Here is an 8,427-nt window from a genome sequence, read left to right as displayed (position 1 = left end):
CTTGAGTGAACTGAACCTCTCGAATATATATATATATATCATGAGTAATTTGAAGAAAAGGCGACTCCATAATCCCCCAGTTTCACACTCCTTTCAGTTCATGGTTCATCTGCCCCTTAGCCCAACGCTTCTGCTTCCTTTCTCCTAATAAAAAAAGACAGAGACATCTTTGTCACCTTCTTTTGTTTATAGGTGATAGGAGGGAAAACGATAGTGAGTCGATACTATTATACTCATATTATATCCGTATAATGTATACGTATAATTTAAAAAATTGTATTTCATATTTTTTTTAAAAAAAAATATTGGTCTTTTCCAACTAACCAATATTATACAAGTGATAGTAAAACTTTTCACGCAATACTAGGGGGAATGCCCGCGCATTGCGCAGGTGTCTGATGCATGTGGTTAGAGAGGATTTTTCATTGGACAAATAATATGTATATTTTTGAAAGAAATAGTCATCAAATATAACAAAACTAATGATAGTACATTCTAATTACATCGCACACTTGTATACTTTGTTTTATTAATTCTTTTACAATCTTATCATTCCTAAAAGACCCCCACAGATGTAGTTGAAAATCGCCTAAGAACAGACGTAAATTATTTCAGACAAAGGAATATCCTCCAACGGATAGTTGTAGCAACGTGTTAATTGCACAATGTATTAATATGTCTTTACATTAATTGCACAACAAAAGCCACATTTCAATTAAATGTGTTTTTAACATCATTTCAATAATTATACCAACACATAAGCATATATGAGTTGAACTCGATGCAAAAACGGTTGCAAAATAATTCCATAATCTAGAAATATCCAGATGTCTCTATAAATCAAAACTTTAAATGTACCAAAATGAGGGGATTTCAGTAAATATACCTAAACACACACTGCCCTCAATTATACCAAAAGTTTTTTTTTTAAAAAAAAACTACACAACATTCTACATTCTCAACAACCTATCAATATCGTTGAAATTCAAACCCCTTTTGGCCACAGCTCATTCGTATATAGTATAAGAATATATATTTCACGAATTATACATCAATCTTTGAAAAATGTTTAAAATTTAAGTAAGAATAATGACATACTGTCCAAATTATATACAAAATAACAGCTATATATATGTTATATTTTAGCAAATTTATAGAAAGAGAAATAAAGTGGTAAAATTTTAATAAATTTAACCTCTCATATACAAGTATAGGAGTTAAAATTAGTGCAAATGTAGTATAATCGTTGAAGATTATAGTAATTTTACCGGTACTTTTGGGTCCGAAATTTCAAATATATTCGTGTTATTCATGTACAAATTCACATGCAAAATTTTGTCGAACACGTATTTTTACAGCGAATTTTTAATCGCACTTGAATTTTTCGAAAGCGTTGGTTAGGTTGGACTCTAGGGATTTATGGTTATACCAACTTCTTGTTGTTGGTCCAGTACTCCTCCCTAAACAGACAAAATAAACAGAAATTTAACATAGCAAATTGAAGTTCAAAGTGAAAGGCTGAAGTTCAAATTTAACATAATCGAAAACTGTAAGTTCAAAGTCAAACCTCTCTCTTGTTCCAATTCTCGGAACATTGACCAACCATTGTAAGACTAGAAAGGCTGAAGAATCCCAAGTTGGATGTTTCTATTACAAAAACGAGCATGTTGAATGATTTGTCAGACGATGTCTGATCCTCGACTAGAACAATTATGGGCCTAATCCAATGGCCCAACATGGCAGGCCACAAAGTTGTCAAGAAAACGGTGGGTTTTCTGAGGTATAATCCAAAACTCGAACAAATTTGAGAAAGTCATCGGTTGCCAGTCAAATCACATACTACTTAATACTTCAACATCGGATACCAAAGATCATCGCCCGCTTAGGCACGATAAGTGTCAAATAATTTGGCTCAATTTAGGGTGTCACTCTCATTTACTAAACAAGCTTGAATTCGTCTCGTAGTCTTGTTATTAGAGTTAATCTCGTATACATTATATTAACGAGTATAAATATACGGCATGTGTATAAGAATTATTAAAGTTCAAATTCTGAGGTTGCATATATCCATACTCGCTATTGTTGTATGCGTTGGTTAACATATATTTCTAGTGCATTATATCAAGAATTCCATCTATGAAGGCCAATTATGTATTTGTCCGCCTCAGCAACGGGTGCTTGAAGGGGGGCCTCTCCAGGATTCGAACCCTGACTGGCCCAAGTGGTACCAGAACTTCAATCCCAAGACCCTTATCCCAAAGGACCAGGGGTACCAGGACTTCAACCCCAAGACCCTTACCCCAAAGGACCAGGGTTCGAATCCTGGGGAGCCCCCCTCTAAGCACTCGTTGCTGAGGCGGACAAATACATAATTGGCCTCCACACCATCAAATATTAATCTGACTCGTTTACCTTCTTGTTATTGTGACCAAAAAAAAGGGTGGATAGAAGACAAGAAATCAAATAAGAAGCTACTAATAGCCTAACAAAACATTTGTTTTTGTTTAGTACGTTCGAAAGAGATTCTAAAGCAACCATATATTAAAAAAAAAAAATTTTTCTTCCTTCTTTCTCGTAAGATTTGGAATCTTACCAAAAACCACATATGGTTATCAAATTGATATCTTGTAGCACCGGGTTTAGATGTTTGATGGCTTGTAGCATCCATTCACTATAAAGTATAAAACCACAATGCATCTATCCTCTTCGCTTCTGCAAACGGCATTAAGGTTGATCCTGTAACTTTCGACATTAATTCATTAGCATATCTAATATCTTCGTTCTTGGTGTACATATAGGTGATGAATGGCCCATGTTTAGTAAAGATTTGGACCTACCTTGCTTTGAGGAGGTCTCTGACTCTCGATTGATTTGAGTCCCATCATTTCTCAGGAGTCAACACAATCCTCAAGCTCGAGAACCTAATCAGAAACACTCGTACAAAAAACTGTGAGTTATGAAAGGGAGAACCTAATCAGAAGAAGAATGAGACAGACAACGCCCAAAAAAATGATGGGATCCATTGATATTTGAAAAAGTCTTCTACTAAAACGCCCGTAATTGAGGTGTCAATTCTAAATCTAATACCCTCCCCACTCAGATTGTGTCATTTGGACTTTAAGATACCAGGTACGTTTGAATGAGAATTGCAGTATCGAAACAATCATACTTCAGCGTCACATATTAATATCGGCGAAGATGTGGTGCTGCAGTGTGATCTGAGTTGGGACAAAAGACGTATACAAACATGCATCCAAGGATTCAGTGGAAGAATTAATGCATGCATACTCATGTCTTAATTTTCATGAAAATTTTCCATGTGCCATGAAACCAAATTGGTTAATCTAACAGCACACTTATAATATTGGCATAGTCATCAGGATTTATTATGGGAATGTAACTGAGAGTTGTTTATGTGCGCAAGGAATAGATATTTTTAGACGCTTAAACGCAATATATAGCAAAATAATCATCAATCTAAACAAGAAGTTAGTAAAATCATGTATGATAACAACATCTAGGTTTGGACATACGTAGGGATCGCTAATAGAAATGCATGGTGCTTGCCATCAATTAATTATATTCGCTGCAGTTAGAGCTGTTAAGTCAATCGAATAGCTCGAAAGCTCGTTAGAGCTCGGCTCGTTAAGACTCGAGCTCGACTCATTAATTTTGGTTAACGAGTCGAGCTCGAGCTCGAAACATGCTCGTTTAGTTAACGAGCCGAGTAAGCTCAGCTCGTTTGATACTCGAGTAGCTCGTTAGAGCTCGTCAATGAAGGGCATATTTGTCATTTTAGAAATCAAAATTATAAAAATTAAAATTATAGATTTTTTATTAAGGTTAATTTGCACGAGCTCGAGCCACATGTACATTTAACGAGTCGAGTTCGACACATTTTAAAGCTCGTTTTCCTAACGAGCTCGACTCGAATTAAACTCAAGTCGAGCTCGGCAGCCAAATACTCAGCTCGACTAGGCTCGATTAACAGCTCTAGCTGCAGTAAAGTCGTTTGAAACTGGTAAATAAAAGAACGGAGGCGAAGTATTGTTTTGCATGGACAGGGAGTGGCGCACACTCGAGTCTACTTGAGCTAGATTTTTCGAGTTAAAAAATTTGGACTCAAGTTTAATTTTGTTTTGCATGACTCGAACTCAAACTCAACCTTATCGAGCCTAATCATGCTTGATTTAAGATCAATCGAGTTTAATTGAGTTTAAGAAATATAAATTTATATGTTATATAATTTTAAACGAGGAATAAAATAGACATTTTATGCTAATAAAATAAACATTTCATACTAACTCGATTGAGTAACTCAAGTTGCTCGATTTCGAGTTCTCAAATTCTATTAATGCGAGTTTAAACTTGAGTAATGAGATTGAGTAAAGTAATAAGCTAATCGATTAAATTGGACTCATTTGCACCTCGGGAAAGATAATGGGGGGACTTTAGCTTTTGTTTACAAAAATTTTGCTACAAGGCCAAAGTTGCTAACCACAGCTCTTCCTCAAAGGCTGAGACTTGGTCTACATCATCATTCTGAAGTCATGAAAGGATCAAACCAAAGGCTGCTTTGTTTCGTTCATACGCCTACAGGGTAGGGTGAGAGCAACACATCATTGATTAGCCGCCATCAAAACAAATCTAGATAATTGCTTTAAAAAAAAGACACACATCTAGATAATTGGACCATTTGGATTGGGGGACCATGTGGAAATTTGACCAAGAAATGAGGATGGAGACTGTGGCTCCCGGGCAGACACGACGCCTCTGATAATATCTTTAGAGGAAATTCAATAAATGCATTCACACCCCGCAGTCTTGTCTCGACTACTGTTTACGGATACGTGCTACCCACTTTATGTCTCTATCCTATCCTTGAACCAGAATAAAGTCTAAACGCAATATATAGCAAAATAATCATCAATCTAAACAAGAAGTTAGTAAAATCATGTATGATAACAACATCTGGGTTTGGACATACGTAGGGATCGCTAATAGAAATGCATGGTGCTTGCCATCAATTAATTATATTCGCTGCAGTTAGAGCTGTTAAGTCAATCGAATAGTTCGAAAGCTCGTTAGAGTTCGACTCGTTAAGACTCGAGCTCGACTCATTAATTTTGGTTAACGAGTCGAGCTCGAGCTCGAAACATGCTCGTTTAGTTAACGAGCCGAGTAAGCTCAGCTCGTTTGATACTCGAGTAGCTCGTTAGATCTCGTCAATGAAGGGCATATTTGTCATTTTAGAAATCAAAATTATAAAAATTAAAAATTATAGGTTTTTTATTAAGGTTAATTTGCACGAGCTCGAGCCACATGTACATTTAACGAGTCGAGTTCGACACATTTTAAAGCTCGTTTTCCTAACGAGCTCGACTCGAATTAAACTCAAGTCGAGTTCGGCAGCCAAATACTCAGCTCGAAAAGTGTTTGGATATAAAATTTATCCCAAATAATATTTTGCTTGCATCATAAACACATTTTTCAACTCAGTTTTTTATATTCTCAACCATCTTTTTATCTCACATACATCACATCATAAAAAGTGCTACAGTAATTATTCCAAATAATATTTCAAATAATACTCTATCCAAACAAATAATACTCTATTCCAAATGATATGGACAAAGACTACAATTGTATCTTATTTGAAGGACTCTAAGCTCCGTTTGCATAAGCTGTTTTTGGAGAGTATTTTTAAAAAATTTTACTGTAACAGTGTATATGAAAAATTTTTACTATAAAATTTTTTAAAAATATTTAATATATTATATAGATAAGATATTTTTTGAATTATTGTGTATTACTGTTAATGGTCCAGATCATATCAATTGTAGTATTGTATTTGAAAAACTTATTTTAGAAAAAATGACCAATTCAGACGGAACATATTTGGGAGGGAAAAAAAAAACCTCTTACGAGTTTGCCAATTTTACCTCAAATTTAACTGTTGTTGTTACACCGGGTTGGAATTTACTTACTCAAATGAAGTCCAAAATTCTTTTGCTCAAAAAGTGCTATAATGTATGATTTATCCTAATCTATCCCTTTTAGTATTAGCACTACAACTAATTTAAGTCTGTCACTTTTATTACTCTAAAGCCTAAATTAACAGTTGGCCCAACGAATGGCTTGTCCGGGACCCGTTTGTCTCTAAATAATTGATCCTATTGCGGAGGCGGACCGGTGTCGAATTTTCCTACAATTTTACCCACTACAACTTTTTCACTTGTTGAAAGGAAATGCCAATAACGTTTTCGCACGTTCAAACTTCACATCAATTGGGAATTTGTTTACTCATCAATGAAATCAAAAAAGCGTTTCCAGGTACTATTAACTTAACTAGTAAGAATATTAATCAGGTGCTCGTGAAATTTCTAGTTTGATTTTTATATTCTTTCGTAGTTTTATATTTTTATTGCGAGGTTTAAAATCATTTTTAAACTAAAAAAATTTTAGTTAAAAAAAAAAGCTAGAAAAAAAAAGGGAAACAGAAAGCTTATGAAAAATGCCTACATCATAAGTGCATTACTAGTTTAGATTTTTCATGTCAAGAGTTTACCTTAATGGAAGCTTAAATTCCGTGTAAAAACTAACTACGGCCCACTTGTTGTAAAAGTAAATCCATTTCCTTCATGGAACCAAAAAAAAAAAAAGAAGAGAAAAGTATAAGAGCTTGCCTTTGACTAGCATTTCATGATGCAGAGGTTATCAATCCGTGCCGTATTTTCAGCTCCTAAGTTAGTAGGAAAACCAAGAATTTTGTGTGATCTGTAACGTTGATTTTGGAGTATTTGTTTAATGAAACTTTACTCTTACATCAAAGATACAATAATTAGAGTCAAATCAATTCTTCAGTTACACACCTCAAATTCAAGTCTTGAATCTCTCCTACAGCTGAATAGTAGTGGTAATAAATCAACTTGTTGGTGGGAACTGGGAGCAGAAAAATGGTCAACTAGGATATTGCTAATCAGGCTGCCAAAAGATTTCAACTCCAATAAAGAAAAGCTTCAAATCTTCTGTCCACAACTGTCCCTCTGTCCCATGGACGATTTTTCTTGGGTCAATGAATCACGTAACCCCTTCTTCTGATGGTCATTATCTCCTAATTCTAATGCTCATTATCTTCTAGTAATTGGATTTGTTTGGATTGCTTCATATTTCTCCAATTTTATTTGCTTACATCATCTTTACAATTTCCAATACACCTTTTTATCTTCCCAATATCTTTTTATCTCACATACATCACATCACAAAAAGTGTTACAGTAAAAATATCCCAAATAACTTACAATCCAAACAGACCCTTGTGTGATTCCATTTTTTTTTTTTTTTTGCAAGAGACGATAAATCTAATCTATCCTACACTAAGGGAAAGGAGGCGGGCCTAAGGATACCTAGGAATAAGCCGGAAGGGACTGAACCATCACCGGACCAAACGGGTGCACAGCACACCGTGCTTGGATTTTTTGGAGACAAGCTATAGAAATATGACATTTTTAGTGACAGGCAAGATTCGAACCCTTGCCTCCCACCCCTACCAAATAGGTGGGCCCAATGGTTAATCGTGTGATTCCAATTGAACTCCGTGAATACTGCACTATAATAATAACTTACTCCAATTGAACTCTGGAAATGGTATGATAATAACTTTGGACTGATCATCATAATAATCACAGATTAGGAAACAAAGTCCATATAAAACCAATTAATCTTTCTGGTCAGCAATCCAACACGGCTGGCATTAGCCATTAATGTGAAGCCGCATCTCTCCCATGCATTAATGTGAACCGATATTTTGCACCAATCCGTCACGGCTGGCAGGCTGCCAGATCAGTTCTCGTCGTGCCCGGGTAAAGCACAGCTAAATGACAGTAAAGCCCTTTAAAAATACCAATGCATTTTTCTTCAACGAATGAAACATGCATCATGGTGTAATGAGTAAGTAAATTCTCACCAAACCAGTCCCAGCCAGAGTGAAAAACATGAAATCAAGAATATATTCTCGGGCCAAAAATAAGAAGTGATCATCTTTCTAAATTATTTAGATAATAGAAACATTGCTTATATATATATATATATATATATATATTTGAGAAGGATAGATGAGGCAATTAGGGATATTAATGAACAAGGTTTGTCACAAGGAAATTTCGTGATATTCATTCAAGTATATACACAACATGAATTATTATAATAGACTTAAATAACAAAAGATTTTTCTAAGTTGGTTCCTTAAGGATACCCAAAAAAGAAAAGGATCCACTTTTAAATCTTGTCACCTTATTATTGCAACACTTTTGCAACCTTTAAAACGATCACCTGTTGCAACAAAAAGATTTCTTCTTTTTTTTTTTGGTGAAAAATATAGTATCAAATCCACTTCTTATTGTGTCTTGAGAGCATCAAATAAATAAAT

The sequence above is a fragment of the Coffea arabica genome, chromosome 3c (genome assembly GCF_036785885.1).
Source record: "Coffea arabica cultivar ET-39 chromosome 3c, Coffea Arabica ET-39 HiFi, whole genome shotgun sequence".
Classification (NCBI taxonomy): Eukaryota; Viridiplantae; Streptophyta; class Magnoliopsida; order Gentianales; family Rubiaceae; genus Coffea; species Coffea arabica.
The sequence above is the reverse complement of the archived record's forward strand: the minus strand, read 5'-3'. Positions refer to the sequence as shown.